Source organism: Macrobrachium rosenbergii, chromosome 48 (assembly GCF_040412425.1).
Source record: "Macrobrachium rosenbergii isolate ZJJX-2024 chromosome 48, ASM4041242v1, whole genome shotgun sequence".
NCBI lineage: Eukaryota > Metazoa > Arthropoda > Malacostraca > Decapoda > Palaemonidae > Macrobrachium > Macrobrachium rosenbergii.
The window spans coordinates 77,192,308-77,202,719 of record NC_089788.1 but is presented as its reverse complement, the minus strand read 5'-3'; positions in this window follow the sequence as shown (position 1 = coordinate 77,202,719).

The following is a 10,412-nucleotide window of genomic DNA, read 5'->3' as shown; positions in this document are numbered from 1 at the left end:
AAAAACTAATATTTGATAGAATCATTCATAATTTAACTTGATGGCAAACCCAATAACGTTATTTAAGATGCATGGCTCTAATGAGTTTTGTCCCCATCTGCAAAGAACTTATTTGATTGTACTATGAAGCTTTGAAGACATTTAATAGAAGTATAGGTTAAACAGCAACATGGCACTAATAGGAGCATTGGCATTCAACTGAGTTTCCATATTCCTCCTTCTATGGAAACTATGGTATTTTTTGTGTGTGGGGTGGGGGTGGGAGGGTGTGAATTCTACCACATAAATGCCAAATGTAGATGTTGAATGAGAATGAAAGAATGGAAAGCTATAGAAATGAATGGTCTAAGTTATATTTTTGGTAATAGAACTTAAAGACTGAGAAATGGAAATTCATAAACATATTGTTAAAAGAGTTGATGTAGTTGCAAAGATAAGTGAAAGAGTTTTGAAAGGTTCCAGTCATATGGAAACAATGGAGTATAATGGATTGGTGAAAAGTCTAAGTGATTTGGAAATGTTGGAAGTAGGAAGGGAAAAATGACCTAGAAAGGGAGGGATAGATGAGGTGGGCGTTGTTGGAAAGGATGGTCTCAACATTCAGGAAGTCAAAGAGTGCATTCAAGATTGAGGGAAGGGCCTTGGTATGTTAAGGGCTTGGAGGTTAGCCTACTGTGTCAATGCATGAAGCAGCTAGTATTGTGGAAGTCTCTAGCATTCAAGTACAGCCAACATTCAGCAATGCCAGTGTCAATGTGGCAGTGAGCACTGCCTATCTTTTCTTGGGACTGCCACTGTTAGGTAACAGTCTAATTGCTAGCAAGTGTGTGCGTATTTGTAGATGATTTGTTTCCTAGATACTGACCACCCTCGAGAACTCTTCTCCAGCACTGCAGTTGTACATCAGAAGGCACATAGATAGAACAGCCAAGGCCGGTGCTCCTCCATAAACCAAGTAGCCTGTCAGAACAGCATAACCAGCGGCCGTTGAGCAAACCAAGCCCTTGATGATCATAAGTGTGATGGTCTCAAAAAAACTGCTGGTCAGGTCCTTGGTGCAGATTTGTACCTGGGGGAGAGACTTGCTTACACTCTTACAAGGATTCCTTGCTCGTTAAGCCTGCCCAGGAGCCGAGTACCCTGTCTGACTCCAGATCAGCTTATTTTCACAACAGAAACAAACTATGTATGTTGTTATTAAAGCCCATTAGTGAACTGGTATAGATCCAAAAGAAGTGAAAGTTCTAGATATCTTGAATAGATATGTTGAAGTTACCTCGGTCAGGGCTTAGGGACGGTACATAATGTACCTAGGGTCAGGACTTGCAGTCTCGTCCCTCTGTCATATTTGACAGGGTGAGTACAGTAGCAGAATGTATTCCACAAACAGTTTCTAATCTTAAGTAATGATAATACTGCATTCACTCAAAAGAGATGTTATGTTCCAAAACTTTCTTGGAATGATATGGGGTTCCTCTAACTTGTGGCTTTATTGAAAGGATTCAGTTGTTTACTTGTGCAGATTAGCGGAGAAATTGATGTGCAGTTAAATAAACAATTTTCAAAGTAGAACTTTGCCAACTGTGGAGATCAGGCAAGGTAAATTACTTTTGGACTGAAATTGTGGGCGTTTTCATAGAAAATAATACTTGTACTTTACCTGCCTCGCTACTCTCTCGAGCTCATTAAGTGATGCGATGTCATCTTTCTGAACACCTAGAGAAGAAACAGTACTGGACAGAGGCCTTTTATGATTCCCTGCATTACACAAGTCCCCATTTAGGTCTTTCACAGATTTGCTAACAACTGACAGAACGTTTTTAGCTACTAGGGCCAAGATCTCCTTGATAAACTTGGGGTACACCAGCAAGCGCACCACTATGAGAACGCTTATGAACGTTGTAAAAACTCCTGTGAAGACATCAAATATTTCCTGGTTTTCCTGTGTGACTTTGTACACAACAACAAAGTCTACTGCAGAGGATATTGCTACGGCAGCCACCCAGAGAGGCACAGCAGAACATTGCCCACGTGGGTCTCGCAGCAAAATCAGATTTCGCTCGTTCCGCAGGACTGAGGCCAGTTTCCCAGATTTCATGAAGAAGATGGCATTCTCAATCACGTTGGTTAGCATGAGGATTTGGAAGGAGATCTTCAGAGCTAGCTGACCAATGCTGTGGCTCTCTACACACAGTGAATATAGATAGCCACAATACGGGGCTTGAAGGATAAACATGGCAACGAAAATTGACCAGAGACACAACCAGTGGGAAAACGTTAGTGATATTCCTGTGGCAGTTTCCTCCATTTTCCAAGAGTATGGAAAGAGCCCAGTTATCTGCAGGGAGAAGACAAGGTTGCGCAAGTACATGTTTCTATTGTGGAGAACACAGTGCCCAGGAATATGACGACAGTCTGGACTAGAGTATGATAAAAATTGTAAAACAGGACACTGTCGTATGACCTTCTCTGAGGACTGTGTCCTGCCGTCCCAGACGCTCCAACAGAGACTAAAATGACCTCAGCTTATGTAGTTAAAGTTTGTTTACCTTGTTAAGAATTTAGATTACAAAAGGAAAAAAGAAGAGCTGCTCTCTGCAATGAAATATTTGATGGAGGTTGATGTTCGCTACATCGCAAGAACTGTGTAAACATCCTTTGTTTAGCTTCCTCCAGGTTGATGTATTGACGCCAAGGAACAGATGAATAAGGACTAACAAGCAAAGCTAAGACATATTTATGTACACAAGCATTAGCCTCTTACAGCTTTTCATACTGAATGAAGTATTATTCAATTTTTAAATGGTCACCACTAACATTATCTCAATTTTAGAGCTGTAACATTAGATGGAAGCTAATTCAAAAGGCAGAGGATATTTAGCAAGATAAAACCTAATGGAATCAGGAGAAGACACTAAGATCGACACTGAATTTTAGCAATTAAAACAAAAATAAAATCAAAATAAGAAACTCAAACTGACACTAAGCAGCCACATGAATGATGACTTGAAAGATAACTGCAACAGGTAACCATCGACCATGAAAGAGCAAGGACATGTGTTGTAAAATAATTTAGAATGTAAACATCAACATGAAATTATGTTTGCAAAAGGCTGCTGTCAGATGCATATTTCACTCTGGATTATCGGTAATTGGAAGGGACGATTCTCTGAAATAAAATGTTGGTTATTCTACTCAAAAAGAATAACACATTTGTTTTATAATGACACAAAAATCATTAATGTGTAAAGGTGGCCGCCATGAAATTTAGAGTGTGTTGCATTTTCACTTTTATAAATGGAATGTTAATCCAAGCATCATACCGTAATGAGGTGACCCACAATAAAACTGCTTATTGTCAATATCTTTCTGTTTTTATAGAAAAAGAATGGAAGAATATTTTCAAGAATTGATGAGATTTCAAAAAATATGAAAAAAATCTCTAGTTTGTTTGTTGAGATAAGTTCATGGAATAAACATTATATATATATATATATATATATATATATATATATATATATATATATATATATATATATATATATATATATATATATATATATATATATATATATATATATAATATATATATATACTTTTCCCCTTATTGTAGTAATCATTACAGGAATGGCATGACTAGAAAAAGCCATATTGCTTCATTTCTCTGTTTTCTACAGAAAAGTTAATCCCAAATCATTACAGGAATTAGGTGACTCAAAAGATAGTATATTGTCTTTTCGTTTTGCTTTTTTAGTTGTCTGTAAAAGAAAACTATTGTGCCGGCTTTGTCTGTCCGGTCCGCACTTTTTCTGTCCACCCTCAGACCTTAAAAACTACTGAGGCTAGAGGGCTGCAAATTGGCATGTTGATCATCCACCCTCCAATCATCAAACATACCAAATTGCAGCCCGCTAACCTCAGTAGTTTTCATTTTACTTAAGGTTAAAGTTAGCCATAATCGTGCTTCTGGCAACGATACAGGACAGACCACCACCGGGCTGTGATTAAAGTTTCATGGTCCGCGGCTCATACAGCATTATATCGAGACCACCAAAAGATAGACCTATTTTCGGTGGCCTTGATTATACGCTGTAGCGGCTGTACAGAAAACTCGATTGCGCTGAAGAAATTTCGGCGTCTTTTTTACTTATTTTTTTTTTTTATTGATCGCTATACTTTATTATTCTTCAGGTTGGGTCTTCCATCTTGAAATCCTCATATTATTAAAAGAGAAATGTTTCTATAGCCTCATGCTATTCACCTGGGAGTTATTGATATTCTTTTGGATTTTTTATTATGCTAGAGTGATAGATGGAAAATAGCCTTGCTTTTGCAGCAAAATTTTTATGATTGTTTATATATTATATATATATATATATATATATATATATATATATATATATACAGGTATATATATATATATATATATATATATATATATATATATATATATATATATATATATATTATATATATATATATATTTATATATATGTATGTGTATGTATTTATGTATGTATATAAAGAGAGAGATTTATGAGAGAGAGAGAGAGAGAGAGAGAGAGAGAGAAAGAGAGAGAGAGAGAGAGAGAGAGAGAGAGAGAGAGAGAGAGAGAGAGAGTTGAGTGATGCAAGAATGGAAGGGGTTAGTGGAAATTCAGGATACTTAAAATTTTTCAAATGATTTCTCTCTCTCTCTCTCTCTCTCTCTCTCTCTCTCTCTCTCAGGGGGGAAATTAAAACCTATATCTCTGTTATCACTTTTATTGTGTACCTGAATGATAATTGCCAATAAAATGACATCTGATTTGACACATTTATTAAAAATTATTCTATAAACTCATTCCTCTTCATAGTACTAATTCCATCTTCTGGCATTCTTTATAACTCTTTGCACTAATTCCTTCTTATGGCACTAAATTCACCTTATGGCATTTATTCAAACTCATGTCATATAATCTGACTCAGGTCCTGTAATCCAAAATATGGCACCTAGTATTCCAACTCATGGCAGGACGAATTCCAACTTGTGGCACTCATTCCAACTCATGACAAAGTGGCATTTTCTGTCCCTTTGAATTCACTGACAGTATTCCATCCCACCTGGAGTAGGATGACCAGGTATGTCACAACTAAGCTCAGGCACTGAAAGACGTGAAAAACTTCAGATAATTCCCTTTTACACTTTTATTTCATTTATAACAAAAGCAACAAAGGACATGGGTATGAAAGTATTCAATAAAAATTGCTGATGTTATCAAAATACTTACTGTTATCAAGGCACCATAGTCGAGGTTGTACCATCCGCACATGTCGAACTGCCTCAGAGAATGGAGGGATGAAAGGACGTGGACAATCTATCAAAAAAGAAATAAAAAAAAAGACATTTCCCTGATTCATTCATGAGAATGAGACACCTGTTACGTTACTGGAATTGCTTCATAGTGTATCCTCTCTATAACAGTCAATCTTCAAGTGATTTGTTTTCTGTTCTAGCAGCGTCCAATGAAACTTTTCAGATAGTATGACAACATATATATATATATATATATATATATATATATATATATATATATATATATATATATATATATATATATATACATACATACATATATATTTTTATATATATATATACTCAGAATTACTGCTGTCTCTTACCTGCACTTAATGCCAAGACTCACCTGGTCTTTCACAGTTAAATTCGTCACGAAGCTTTTACAGACTTTCAGAACTTCTGTAGCTTTGCTGATCTGGTTCGTGGAAGAAATATAAAAGGGAATAGAAACAATAATGACAAATTGTTAAATATAAATTTTCTTTTATTATTTGGCACTGAAGATAGATTTACCGGTGGATATCGCCTTAAAGCCTTAGTCTTGAATGGTGAAATGAGGGTACGAATTTTAAATGAGTCAGTACGTGAATAAGGCAGTGAAACTTCCTGTCATTGAAACTGATCCAAAACTCCCTAATTATTTTACTTCCCATGGCTTTTGCATGACTACTGCATTCAGTGAATCAAACTACTGGTCTCTGGCACACACACACACACACACACACACACACACACACACACCTTCATTCATCACGGAATCAGACTGTTGATCTTTCTGAAACTTCACGTTGAAGGCAAACATTCCTCATTTATCAATGAAATCAAACTACTGGTCCATATGGCCTCAAAATTGAAGATTCAATCTTTCATTCATCAGTGAATCAGACTACTGGTCTTTCTGACCTCAAAATTGAAGATACAATTTTTCATTCATCAGTGAATCAGACCACAGGTCATATTGAAGATACAATCTTTCATTCATCAGTGAATCAGACTACTGGTCCTTTTGACCTCCAAATTGAAATACAACCTTTCATTCATCAGTGAATCAGACTACTGGTCCTTTTGACCTCCAAATTGAAATACAACCTTTCATTCATCAGTGAATCAGACTACTGGTCCTTTTGACCTCCAAATTGTACAATCTTTCATTCATCAGTGAATCAGACTACTGGTCCTTTTGAAAATTGAAGATTCAATCTTTCATTCATCAGTGAATGAGACTACTGGTCCTTTTGACCTCCAAATTGAAGATACAATCTTTCATTCATCAGTGAATCAGACTACTGGTCCTTTTGACCTCCAAATTGAAATACAATCTTTCATTCATCAGTGAATCAGACTACTGGTCCTTTTGACCTCCAAATTGAAATACAATCTTTCATTCATCAGTGAATCAGACTACTGGTCCTTTTGACCTCCAAATTGAAGATTCAATCTTTCATTCATCAGTGAATCAGACTACTGGTCCTTTTGACCTCCAAATTGAAGATACAATCTTTCATTCATCAGTGAATCAGACTACTGGTCCTTTTGACCTCAAATTGAAGATACAATCTTTCATTCATCAGTGAATCAGACTACTGGTCCTTTTTGACCTCCAAATTGAAGATACAATCTTTCATTCATCAGTGAATCAGACTACTGGTCCTTTTGACCTCCAAATTGAAGATTCAATCTTTCAATCATCAGTGAATCAGACTACTGGTCCTTTTGACCTCCAAATTGAAGATGCAATCTTTCATATATCAGTGAATCAGACTACTGGTCCTTTTGACCTCCAAATTGAAGATACAATCTTTCATTCATCAGTGAATCAGACTACTGGTCCTTTTGACCTCCAAATTGAAGATACAATCTTTCATTCATCAGTGAATCAGACTACTGGTCCTTTTGACCTCCAAATTGAAGATACAATCTTTCATTCATCAGTGAATCAAACCACTGGTCCTTTTGACCTCCAAATTGAAGATGCAATCTTTCATATATCAGTGAATCAGACTACTGGTCCTTTTGAACTCCAAATTGAAATACAATCTTTCATTCATCAGTGAACCAGACTACAGGTCCTTTTGACCTCCAAATTGAAGATACAATCTCTCATTCATCAGTGAACCAGACTATTGGTCTTCCTGACCTTCAGGTTCAAGACACGGACCCTTTCATTCACCAAATGAAACTGACCTTCGCTTCGAAGTCGTGTCCCACGCGACAAACGAAGAAGAGGCACACGATTGAATACATCGTCAGAAGGGCACTCCCACCACTGACCCAGTTGCTACTAAGGACGGCGAAGCCGCCACTGATCAGTCCAAACAAGGTGTTCAGGAGAGATAGGGTCACTGTTTCGAAGAAGTAGGATGCGAGGTCAGCTCGAAGGATCTCCAGCTGTTAAAAAGGAAAAGAAGAGATCACAGAAACTGGACTGGAGTTTTTTCAAGGGTTAAATGAACTGAAAATTGAAAGAATTCAGTCTGTAATAAAAAGTAAAATAAATTTAAAGGAAAAGGAAGATGAGATCTGGAACTAACTGGAGTTTTGTCAAAGGTTTAGTGGACTGATCAAAGGAATCAAATCTGTAATAAAAAGAAGTAAAGGAAATATAAAGGAACTGATCTGACAATGAAATGGTTTAAGTCTCTAATGAGAAAATGAAAAAGAGATCACTGGGGCTTTGTCAAAGGTTTTGCAGTCTGTGAATCAAAGGAATTATAAATAAATGTAAAGGAACTGATTAGTGCTTTGTGAGAGGTTTCAGCACTGGCAAAGAAAGGAATGCCCTTTTGGGAATGAGAAAGGAAATATGTAAAGAAAATTACTGGAGTTTTGTGTAATGTTACTGGGCACATCCAAGATATTTCTGGACCAAGTGGAGTCTGTTTTACATTTTCTCTAAAGAGAAAACTGAAGATTTTACCTGTTTCAATCTTCACAAAGGAAACAATATACTGATCACTATACTTTATTGTATTCAGGTAGGGTCTTCACATCTTGAAATCCTCATATTATTAAAAGGGAAATGTTTCTCAGATAAATCATTATTATTATTATTATTATTATTATTATTATTATTATTATTATTATTATTATTATTATTATTATTATTATTATTATTAGTAGAGGAATCTTTACCTATGCCCTTCACAGATAAGCCCACACTTTTCCTTCCTTTTTCCCGCAGTTTCTTCTGGCCTGGGCTAGAAAGGAACACCAGGTTGCCTGTCATACTGACTTTTCCTCAATAAATTAAAAAAGGGACTCAAGGTCATTCATTTTACCTTAAAGCTTCCTAAGAGACAATACCTATGTCCTACCTGACAGATCCTGCGTTCAAGGACATGGAGCGAATAAATAAATTCCTGGTGGTTTTCCTCTGGATAACTGGATCCCTGTCGCCTCTTGACACGTTTTCCAAAACTGAGAGATGAGCAGAAGACGTGAAAATCATCTGTAGAAATTCTGACCTGCCTGAGCGAGTCACTCACAGCTTCGTTTACAGACTGCAGAATCTCTTCAGCGACCAGAGAAAACGTCTGATGGAACAGTAGGGGAAAGGTGCTGGTCCGTGTCGCCATGACGAAAATCCAGACGTTCAGCATTAGGATTTCTGCAACCGTGAAGAAATCGAGGTTGCTTATCGTGAAGGAGACAGTGTGGAAGACAAATAGCAGGTGCGGAGCGACGAAGACCATTGATGGCATCCACGGGATGCTGGAGCGTTCCCTGGAGTACGCCATGAAGATTCTATGCTCAGGGTCTCTGATGATGGCAGCCAACTTGACACTCTTTAAAGCCATAATCACCCCCATCACCACTTCCGTGGTGGGGATGATGTAACTGGATATATTGAAGGTGGCGTTCCCCACGCTCTGGTGGTCAAGGCGTGTTATCATGAGGTGCGAGCAGTATGGGTACAGGAGAGACGACATGGTGAAAAAGATCGACCACAGACAGTACTTGACTGAGAAGGTCAACCCTGTTTTTCCATCGCTATCCCACGAGTATGGAAATACCCTAGAATTTGCAGGGGGAAAATCAAGTGGTGGAGGGACTTGTTGGTGGTCCCGCTGTTAGCCATGATGAAGAACTTTCCCTGCTGGATAGGGAAGATGCACACAGATCTCTCCAACTTTTCGAAAAGGATATTTTTCCTTGTATCACAAAGTTTCCTCAGAACTTTTCTAAAAGGGTATTTTTCCCTGTATCACAAAGTTTCCTCAGAACCTTTCAAAAAAAAGGATCTTTTTCCTTGTATCACAAATTTCCCTTGGAACCTTTTAAAAAGGATATTTTCTTTGTGTCACAAATTTCCCTCAGAACCTTTCAAAAAGAACATTTTCCTTGTATCACAAGTTTCCCTCAGAACCTTTCAAATAGGATATTTTTCTTTGTATCACAAAGTTTCCTCAGAACCTTTCAAAAAGGATATTTTTCTTTGTATCACAAAGTTTCCTCAGAACCTTTCAAAAAGGATATTTTTCCTTGTACCACAAAGTTTCCTCAAAACCTTTCAAAAAGGATATTTTTCCTTGTATCACAAAGTTTCCTCGAATCTTTTCTAAAAGGATATTTTTCCTTGTATCACAAAGTTCCCTCAAAACTTTTCTAAACGAATATTTTTCCTTGTATCACAAAGTTTCCTCAGAACCTTCCGAAAAGAATATTTTTCCTTGTATCACAAAGTTTCCTCAGAACATTTCAAAAGGGATATTTTTCCTTGTATCACAAAGTTTTCCTAAGAACCTTTCAAAAAGGATATTTTCCTTGTATCACAAAGTTTCCTCAGAACCTTTCAAAAAGGATATTTCTCCTGGTATCACAAATTTCCCTCAGAACCTTTCAAAAGGGATATTTCTCCTGGTATCACGAATTTCCCTCAGAACCTTTCAAAAAGGATATTTTTCCTGGTTTCACAAATTTCCCTTAGAACATTTCAAGTATACGTTATCTTTGTACCTTGGTATCAACGACGCTCCAACTGCCCAAATTCGCCAGAAACTGAAGGAACGATTCTATTCATGTGAAGATACCAGGTGTTCTTGTTTCTATATCGATTTCCTGCAAGTATATTAAG